This window comes from Atta colombica, unplaced genomic scaffold, assembly GCF_001594045.1.
Source record: "Atta colombica isolate Treedump-2 unplaced genomic scaffold, Acol1.0 scaffold198, whole genome shotgun sequence".
In the NCBI taxonomy this organism is placed as follows: domain Eukaryota; kingdom Metazoa; phylum Arthropoda; class Insecta; order Hymenoptera; family Formicidae; genus Atta; species Atta colombica.
In genome coordinates, this window is record NW_017259291.1 from 3,848,422 (window position 1) to 3,859,713 (window position 11,292).

An 11,292-nucleotide genomic window follows, 5' to 3' on the forward strand; every position below is an offset into this window, starting at 1 on the left:
TACAGCGTATACATAAAAATCAATGATGTTAATAAATCAATAATGATTTATGTTATAATAATGATTTTTATTTCTTTCCATTTAGAATACTTAATTAAAGAATATTGACAGAAACTTTAAAGAATTTGTAACGAATTGTAATGCATATAAATTTTTATATAATAAATACTGAAAAATTGTAATCGAAAAATTAAGTATATATAACAATATATTAAGCTCACAAAATCAGAATATTCTCTAATCCGCTTACTGAATATTCTTTGATACGCTTATTGAATATCAAATAGGAATTTCTGTGTAATTGTTGTAATAGTGTTCCAATATCGAATAATATAACTATTAACGAAAAAATATTCCCCTTAATAACATTAAGCAGTAATCATTAATATATTCATTAATTTATTGCACAATAAAGTTTGCAATGTGGAATAAAAACATGTAAACCAAAAAATAGAGATTATCTCTCAATTAGTCAACCGCTTGTTATTTAGTTACCTCTGTTAAATTAATTATTAATCAATGCACGATTGGAAAATGTTTCCCGACTAGCTCCCGATTAGAGAGAACAGCATCCGTCTGCAATTTACTTCCGCAACGGCAAGGATGCTTGTACGTCTCTACGGATCGTCGTTACCGACGTGCAACATCTGCGATCATCGTTCTCCTCGCCGTGCCTTGCTTCCTTGTGAGGCAGTTAATTAATTATTGTTTCAGAGCTGCCGCTACCGCAGCGGTGCTAGAAACTCCCGGTGCACTATTTGCACAGCGCGGACTGGAGGAAAGATGGGATCGCTTAGTACAAAATTATGACTCATACAGTTGCGCGAAGGATGAAGGTTGACGTGCGATTTTTCCTGCGCAATTTTCATACGTCATGGGAAATCAACCGGAAGTGCATCTAAACAAGCCCTTTCTCATGCAAATAATTATATTGCGCTATTTTTCACGTCGAAATAATTATATGAAAGAGTACGCACGGTAATCGGTTAAAGTACATGCATAAATCAAATTACACGTATAGTCAGTCATGTCTAAAATTTATAAGGCATCCTTACAAATTTTTTAATTTTAAATCTGTAGATCAAATAAATACAACAAAGTTTATTAACGGCTTCAATTATTAATAAATTATCAATATTTAATGATTTATTATGCTTCCCTTTTGCTTTATAACTTTTGCAATTTTTTTTGGTAAACTTTTCACTAGTTTTCTGTTAGTGAATTTCGTTATTTGTTCTCGTTTTTCCATAATCGCAATTTATCTTGTTTTGAAATGCATTCTTAATGATGAGTTTCTTTCTTCAAGTAAACATTCATAATATAAATATTCAAATAGATATTATAATCTATAAATATTCAATGGAGTTGATGTCAGAACTTTGTAGAGATCAATCTATGATTTTGAACCTATTTTTTTAAACAATGTCATATACATGACATTTATAAATACATGACATTTATAAATACAATTACGTAATAAATTGAAAAAATATACATGCATGTATCTAATTCCAAGAAATTACTAAAAGAAAAAGTAATTCGTCATTTTTTAAGAGAAATGCTAATCAATAAGCTTAATAATTTTATAGCTCTAATTTTATATCTTCTGTCGAGTCGAGTCTTTAGAAGAAAAATTGTAACAATACATCTTTTCTAAAAATCTCCTTTGTTGAAAGTATGGATAAACAGGCAGAAAAATCTATAAAAATAACGAAGTTACTCTAAACCGTATTTATACTTTGCAATATCATACCGATTATTGAACTTTTGCGGACAAACAAGATTTATCCATCCTATTGATAAAACGGCGGTAGCTTTCCCGGTTGGAAACCGGACAGTTTGTATACACGGAACCCTTTATATGGATGTTTCTCGCTCGTGAGTTTTGCAGCATCGCGTCGTACTTCGAAAATCAGCAGGCTGCGAGTAAACAAGTCTCTTTTCATCAACTTCGACGGATGAAGCGGTCGTATTTACCGGAAACTCATATAATCGCTGACTACGAACGTAAACATCGAACGCTTGTACGGCGAACTTTAATAATTTTGTCTTCGAGCCTAGTAGAAAAGGTGCGACGCTACATCTCGATTGCCGTGTTCACTCTTAATACATATAATATAATAGAGCCTTTTCTTTCTCTTTTCTTCTCTCGCTTGGCGCGGCAATTTAATAAATCAACGTGCCTGTCTTCGCACGCACACACGCACGCACGCGCGCGCGCGCACACACACACACACACACACACACACATATATACATTCGGCCGAGTTTGATAAACGGCGGCTTCTCTCACGGCCGAATAATTTGCTGATCTCGATACACGAGGCTCATCCGAATTCGGCTGCGATGCGGAATTTCAAGCTTCGCGACTGCGATTACGTTCGATAAATTCTTCATCGATTTCGTGGAGATCACGAGTGAAGTGAACGAGTGGTCCGTCGAATAAAGCGAGTGGAAGTTTGTTATCAGCAAAATCGCTCGTGCCCGTAGATAGCATCGCTCTAAATCATTGTAGCGGGGCCAGTCCGCGCTTTCTCTTTTATGTGGATTTTCTGCAACGTGGACTGCAACCACAATGCGATCAATCAAATCCGTCAGAAAATCGTGACTCACGCTCAACTGAGAATTGGCGTTCCATCAGAGCAGTGCGTTCACAATGGTATCAAAAGATTAGATTGAAATGGTAATATGACGCATGTTACGGCTACCAAAAAAAGTCTCGTGTAATAAAAAAAAACTTGTGTAAAATAAATATTTTCATTATAAAATGGTGTGTGCGTAGTATATCAATTTTTCATCCCGGCGCTAATCGCCGTTGCCGACTACGAATTTCCAACTGTTATTCAATTACGGTGCTATATACAACAGTTAGCCCAACGTATGCACGCTCATTGTGAACGCAAGGTGTGAGCCGCAACCTGGGATCCCACAGCATAGGGATGCGTTTGTAATTCCATTTACCACATAAGTGGATGGCGCAACGTGCAGATGGCATGCTTAATAAAGTGTACTTAACCGAGTCGAGGCTGAACCCCGCCTCGACCCGGCCTCGATTGCATTCGCGTTTCGTACCCCCTTCTCTCTCGTATCCCCTTCTCTTCTTCAATGGTATTAGAACCTCTGAATGTCTTAGAAAGTGGAGTGCATTTCGCCACGATAACTCTTCATAATCACCAATTATGATAGATGTATGCGCACATTAGACATTTCTTGTTCAAACGTAGTTACGTTATAATCGAAATGAAATAGATAGATCGTTCATTTTTCTTTACTAGAGTTATTCAACATCAAATATGTTATAATTTTATAATTGATACGGTCATTAAAAATATTAAAAAATTTTTAATTATCAATATAAATTAATAAATGAATTTATATAGATTAATTAATTATTAATTTATATTGATAATGAATAAAAATTTCAAATATTTTTAATAACCGTACAGATTGATATTTGTTAAACTCGATATTTCAGAGTAAATAAAAGTGTAGGTATATTATCAGCGACAGAAAATAATGCTGTGCATTACAATATTTTCTATAATTTTAAAACACTATTTAACGGATGCAAATCAATCGGCATGCTGTCTCTGAAAGACGAAAGTTAGATAAAGATAATTAGATCGTCTCCATGAATCGCGTATGAAAACTAATACATAATTGCGTCTAACTTTCTGATATTCTTGATTTGCCAATAACAACACATTTGCATAAATAACGAGAATACTTCGCAGCTGTGATTCGTCCAATTATACTCGAGTGATTGTCAATGATATTGCGTGCTACTGGAAGACGAACGTGGCCATGACTGTAAATAATTCCGCGGTAGATCATACTAGAAATATTAGCAAACTCGCATGTGCGCTCGACGTTCTTGGCGGCCTATCGGTGATCGTAAGATCGTGCTCTTGAATCCCTGCCAAATTGGCAATAGACATAGTCTATCGTTCATAAATTCGTAAACATAATTTGGCAAAAGAATAGTACTTAGCTCTAAATCCTAAGAGACTCTATTGTTGTATTTTTTTTTTTTTCCAGAACTGTGGTAAACTCTATGTGAAAGAAAATAACTGTCTTTCTGAAATTAATTGTCTTTCTTAAATATCCAAAATAAGAAAAATCGACTTGTGTAAAGATTAAGTTTACACACAATTCATAAATTATTCATGAATTTGAGAACGAGAAAAATTAAAATTTAACAAAATATTTATGTGTTAGAAAAAGAAGATTGTAACTCTAAATATTAAAAAGACAGAATATCGGTACTTAATACGTTTAACATCTCGTTATTTTTATGCTCCAGTAACTTCGTAAGATATAAATATATCAATTAACGAAACTAAATATATGAGGCTTCAAAGCCATGGAGATCTCATTGTGCTATTACTTCAAGAAACAGCGTATCTGCAAATGCGATTACGACCAAGAGCTCCCGCACACGGTCAAATGATTCCCTCTTCTCGAAATCCCACGGCTTAGAAAGTGGGAACAGGTCTGCTCTGCGAACGTGCATAATTGCACGTTCGGTGTTGATCACATCGAGGACACGTTCCGTATACAAACGCGCGATGTCTAATAAGACAAAGCAGATCGTATACATAAATCCCTGTGCAATTTTCCGCGACATGATGAAAAATTTACACTCAACTGCTTGAATGTAAAGACTGCGCGTTATTTCATGATACAAATTAGAGATAGTCAAATGATTTACAATTGAAATTACAAGAGAACATAATATAATACTATGATTAATTAAATAGACAATAATATCATTATTGAATGTCTATTTCACACATATACTGCGTATATATAGTATAGCAAATCTATTAAAGTACAGAATATCTGAGTCTAATTAATCCCAATCTTTTACATTTTACTGACGTGTAATATGATACTCCTGGGATACACGTTTTATCTGTAAAGTATATAACAGATATACAATTAATCTTTAGAGAACGAGAGTCTATTTTTAAAGTCTTACAGTTTTTCTTAGAGTAAAATTTATTATATACTTAATTATTTTTCATTGTATTTTGCCTTAAAATATGACAATGTTTCAGCGCCGTTGGTTGCGTTCAGCAAAGAAAACTAATCAGTTAGCGCTTAGTGATTCTTTAATAGGATTGGTTCTTACACTTAGATTTTGCGAAGAACTAAAGGCAAGAACCAATCATATTAAAAAATCACTAAGCGCTAATTGATTAATTTTTTTTACTGAACGCCACTATAATAGCTTTCGCGTCCTTTATTCTCTAAATCTGAATCAGTGAATAGTCACTAATTACTCAGTGGCATACTTGGCACTGATAATCAGTAAAGTTCAACAAAAAAAGGAAAAATGTTTAATTATATAACTAAAATACTGACACAATTGTTAATCTCAATCTTCCAATATCATATTCATTGAATTTAAGCTCAAAACAAGATCAGTTAGATTACATAATAAAGATTAATCAGGTTAGGAATCTCACATTTAATTCACTAATTACCAATGGCATACTTGGCACTGATATCAGTGATTATCCACTGATTCAGATTTAGAGAGTAAAAGTAATTAAAGTTTTAGGCAATGCTACTGTCTATCGCGATTGTCAAAAAGTATCTTTAATAATTTTTCTCATAAATTTTACGTTTATTCCTCGTTCAATATCATTATTGCACGCTACTTGCGCATAGTGATTGGGCATAGATAACAGGAAGCTACACAGTATAAAGCACGATCTATATTCTACGACACGCATGGCTTCCCAGTGGTCCGATGGATCTATCAGGATTTACGTTCGTCCAACAATGAGGTTACTGGAAAGAGAGTTTACGTGGCGTCGGCGTGGCATTTCGAGAGATGGGACAGAACGAATACAACGTGTTCAAGGGAGTTGCGCACAATGAGATTGCAACGGAAATGACGAGCAACGTTGTAGAGAATAGGTAATCTCGACTGTCGTAATTACCAGATGCTGATAATACCTTGATTGGTAACGGGCATTAAAGGATAGAATCTAATTATGCCGCGCTATCCTTGAATTTGATCACTTGACGGACAAAGATCTTCTCCTTCGAATTCGCGATGTGGACTTGGCAGTGCAAATCGATACGTGCACGTGCGCCAGCGATGCATCTGATGAGTTGAAGATTCAGTGAATATTATCAACAATAAAACGTTAATCCATCAATATAATTTCTCGTTGAAGCTTGTAATTCACATGAAGTGTCACACGGAAAAGACAGTTTAGTTGAAGTATCTAAAAATTTACCTAGATACAGATCTGAAAATAACTTTATTAGACTATCAAAATAATAAGGTAAAGCGCTCAAACTGAAATGTCAAAAGTTTTACTGGAATGTCAAAACTTTTTGCAGCACTACTCATCGTACTTGAGATTCCTACGTAATTATTTTGATGGTCCAATGAAATTATTTTTAGATCTGTATCTTAAATTGTTCTTTTCGTGCATAATTAAAAGGAAGTTTACTTTTGATTTCTACAAAGGGACATAATTTTTGTGTTTTTCTGTTTTATTAAATACATTATTTGCCTTCGCAAGTCGCAAATTTCATGGTATTTACAAAATTTGAGGCAAAACGCAAATTATTGGACATAAACGGTTTGGTCGTTAGATGTAAATCTTATTTGCGACAGTTACAGAAGGATATATTGACGCACGAATGAACAAATGGCACATATTCGAAACTGCATCGGGGCTGCCAATAACCCTCGCCGACTGACGTTCTATGGTTAATTACCGTCGAGCTACGCGAATGCGAACTTCAAAGCCTCCCTTGCGTCACGGTTGATTCAGCGACCGAGTGTTTCCGGTCGCCTGCGAGCCGCGCGCAATGGGATTCGACTAATGAGTAATTGTATTTCGCTGCGCATGGCCATTTTCCGCGCTTTTACCGTATTAACGAGTTTTTACGAGATTACTGCATGGACACGGACGCAGTTTCGCCGACCACTGCGTCATTGCAGTAGTGTGCCTTGATAACTGGCTGCGTATCAGAGGCTTTGTGTCCCCCGTGCCCGAAGGGAATTAAATTCTGCATTAGGGAGTTTTCGCGATAACCATGCACCGCGGTTACCAAGTATAAGCCGTCACAAAAATTTCCGTATTATGTATAGCGTTCGAAACATCACAAAAATTCTACAAGTTATATTTCAGATTACATCGTAACTTCGGAATTCGATTCCTGGAGCGAGCTTCCAAGTTAAAAGCATTATATAACGTGAAATCATTGTTATAAAATTATATTTCAAAATTAAATAAAACAGCTATTAGAAACAAGTACTGTATCCGCAATTATTTCCATGATGACATAGCTATATTTTATACAGAAACAAAGCACGGAAATATATTAGTTTGTAAATATTATCGTACAGCACGCGAGCGTGCGGCATGACGTCCATTTTCCTTCGCGAATTGCGGGACCGTAACACTTTTATCGTCTCGTAGGTACGCTTGTCTTCTCGGGAAAAAATGCATCGGCAAGAAAAAATACGCGAACGCACACATCGCGATTCGCGAGAGCGACGAGGAGATGTACGCGGTCGCGAGAGAGAAGAAAAGAAAGAAAAACGGAGAGCGGCCGAGTAGCCGGAATAGAAATTAAAAAATTGCGAGTACCGTTCCGGTCGGGCCAAGCCAGGGCGCGAGAAGTTACGGACGATTTTATGCGCGGGCGCGCATAAAATGTCGTATGCGCTTTTATGCAGGCTGACGCTGTAAAAGTCCGCAGTTAAGCTTAACGGTCGGGCAATGAAAACGATGCGTAAAGGGAAAGGGAGAAATGCGAGTCCGTTCGCCCCTCAATCTCCTCCCGATCCCTTGACCTACATAGTCGTGCGAACGTGCGCTCTGCATTCATTTCAAAAAAGTAGTTCATCGCGTAAATCATAAACTACCGTCGTGTAAAAGCGTAACCGTCCGTCTCCACGTAATCCACCGCGACCCGAGATTTTTATAGCTTAAGATACGGCCGCGTGCGCGAGCACTCAAGTATCCCTTAAGTATTCTTTCCGTTTTAATCCCACCGTCGAGATTTAACCAGGTGTAAGGGAAATGTCCCTTCGCGTTAAAAGGTATAGGATCTCGCTAAAATTTTCCTTCCACACAGTTTTTCTTTTAAATCCACCAATGCATTTATTATCATCATCTCTAAAATTCGTGTTAATCAAAAACAATTAATTTTTCATTTTTATTTTATCAAAGACTTGCTCATTAATTAACAAATAATTCCCATTTATTTAATAATGATGTGATTTAACAGAAATATTAAAATATAACGTAAATAATCGTAGTAAATTCTTAATATAATAATAATATAATAATAAATTAATAAAGCAATTAAAATCAGTTTAGAGTAAAAATTATTTCCTATCGTTCTTAATTCTTATGCTATATTTAATCAATCATTAAGATATGTGATATAATATATAGACATATATTATAAATAATAACAGGCAATAAAAAAAATCTTTCTAAAAAGACGATGTATTTCACGATGACAGTGCAGGCCCGCGTGCTTATTTCTATGCTACTTACAATACATTTATGCAACTGAAAGGACGTAAAGTATGCGTTGGCACACGCATGAAAGTGGAGTGCGAGCACGTGTTCATTTAAAGTGGACTATTAGAACGTATTGCCGATGCTCTCTGCTCGCATGGCACAATTTAGAAACGCGTATTTATATACATATAAATATGTAGAGATGTTCGATTGGAGAATTATGAAGCGTTTACTCGATATGAAATTTGATGCATAAAGATAAAACAAATTCTTAAGCGATCTCTAGATATTCAATATTATTGTATAATACAATAATTTTGTACAATATTTTTAATGTTCCATTTAAATAATTCAAAACAAACAGTTTATAGGCTCAATATAAGCTCCAGATGATCATTAATATTGTACAATATAAAATAGTGCAATAATATTAATCTATGGACTGCTTCAGCTTTTGAATTTATATAGAAAATTTTCTAAGATTTTTGTTTTTCCACCGTACGTTTGTGATTACGTTATAAAAATAATTACATTGTAAAAATGATATGGATTATATATATTTATGTATATATTTATGTAGACTGAAACACGACGTAAAATATGCGCACATTTAATGTCTAATTTCAATTTGCGTGTTTCAATTTCGTGTGTAGTGATGTGAAATTGACGAGCGAACATTGTTGATATAGTTTGACACGTACACGAGAGAAGCTAATATACCAGAAACATTTCCATCAACCGCTCAGCTATGTATCAAATCCACTAAAATCCTCATTTAATATTCACATGTGCTCCATGCTAATCTCCCGGCCAAAGTTGCAACTTATTTTTTATTATCGCCATAATAAACTATAGGATTAAGGTTGCTTATAATTTTACGATGTTCTATAGCGCTCTATTATCTCACGCTGATATTTTCGAAGGTACTCGATGTACACTAGCGATGATACCGCCATATAACGCTAGTACTCAGGATAATGCAGCATAAACGCATGCGCTTGATTGCGTGCGGTCGCATACAAGCCAGGAAGTGCATAAATTTTATGACCGAGCGGTCGAGCCTGGAAAATTGCTTGGACTATGCTAAACTAAACCTGATTTTCCAAAAGAAACCGCATCACTTCGATAATATTGGCGCTTATTCTACAATACTAAATATTTATTTTTTTATCTACTTATATTAGTTACATACCGACATGTGTTTTTCATTTTAGAATGTTCGATAAAAATCTCGATGCTTATTCGACAAATAATAATTCAATTATATTGTGCAATGTAAAACTATTCGAGATATTGTTAAATAGTTCTACATTTTTTTTGATATCCTATTGTATCTCAATTTTAATTGTTCTCTTTGATGATTATCACAATTAAATGAAAATTGATAATATTCTATACAGTCGTTAAATAAAAATATAAATACATTTTTTTAAATTATAAAACAATTTAAGTTAAGTATAATAATGTATATAAATAACATTCATACATTTAATGAATTTACTAAAGGTGTTTTAAATATTCCGAGTAATAAAGTTATTATAGTTTTAACAGTTTTAGATTAATTTTTAATTTTAACTAGAATTGATCCAATTAAAAAGAATTGAAGATTATTGTTAAATTATTTGTTTATTAAATTTTTCATATAATCGAATGTGCGTTTTAATATTTAATGTATTTCCAATGTATATTTTAATAATTGATATAGTTTGGAAATGTATATTTAATACTTTTCTACAGCAATATATTTCATTAATGATAACGAGATATGATATGATATACTCAAAGTTGTTCACTTATTGCCACATCGTTAAATTGTCATTAGAAAGATAAACGTGCGAATGAAAAAGTGAATTGTACGTCCATCTCGCGTTCGCCGTCGGGAATCAACATCCGGTCGATCATCATTGCAGCCTTGTATTTGCATGTTATTGTTTTGGCTTTTCCTGGGTGTTGTCTGTACGAGAATTGTTGGTAGTATATACGTAATTGATTCATGTAGAACGAACTTTTATCGTGTGAATGAAGGAGGATGTGCGTGCGTGCGTGCGTGCCTGCGTGCGTGCCTGCGTGTGTGTGTGCGTGTGTGTGTGTGTGTGTGTGTGTGTGTGTATGTGTGTGTGAGAGAGACTCGAATCGAAAATAAAAATTCATATTGCGAACAAAGCGCATGAGTTGACACAATAAATATTTGAAAAAGATCGCGGCAATGGTTTCTGAATATTCTGAATAGAAATCATGATGCACTTTAAATACATAAATTTTGGAAGCTGCAAATCTAGTATCTGTTATACCTACCGATATAAATCTTAGTTAAGAAAAATATTAAAATTTGATATCGAATTCCTCCGGAAGATCTCAAGGAAGATTTCCTTGAGATCAAGAGTTTCGAATATTATCGACGATGTAGCGAAACTCCGAGACTGACAATGTAGGCGACGACAAATTGTCTAACCCGCGCTCAAGTTTATGGTTCGGGGAAACGACAGCGTGAGAGAAATGTAGAGAGGCAGAGGGAAAGAGAGAAACATCCCAATCAATCGATATCGTAACGGCTGCAAATCGTAAACAGGGGTAGGAATCGTTAAATATTGAAATCTGAGCGAAGCGTAACGCGATATCGGACCAACGCGCTAGTACATCACTCATATCGATTAGCGGTTTTCCATTTTTAATGAAGAATTCGTTATACGTCGCGTTATATGTTGCGCAGCTCGCTCGCTCATTCGTTCTCTCTCTCTCTCTCTCTCTCTCTCTCTCTCTCTCTCTCTCTCTCTCTCTCTCTCTC

The 11,292-nt window shown here is 35.0% G+C and overlaps 1 protein-coding gene across 1 annotated transcript in view; it reads right to left on the bottom strand.

Annotated features, from left to right (window-relative positions):
• LOC108686868 overlaps positions 1-11,292 on the bottom strand; it is a 292,272-nt gene that overhangs the window by 99,543 nt on the left and 181,437 nt on the right. The window lies entirely within an intron of this gene.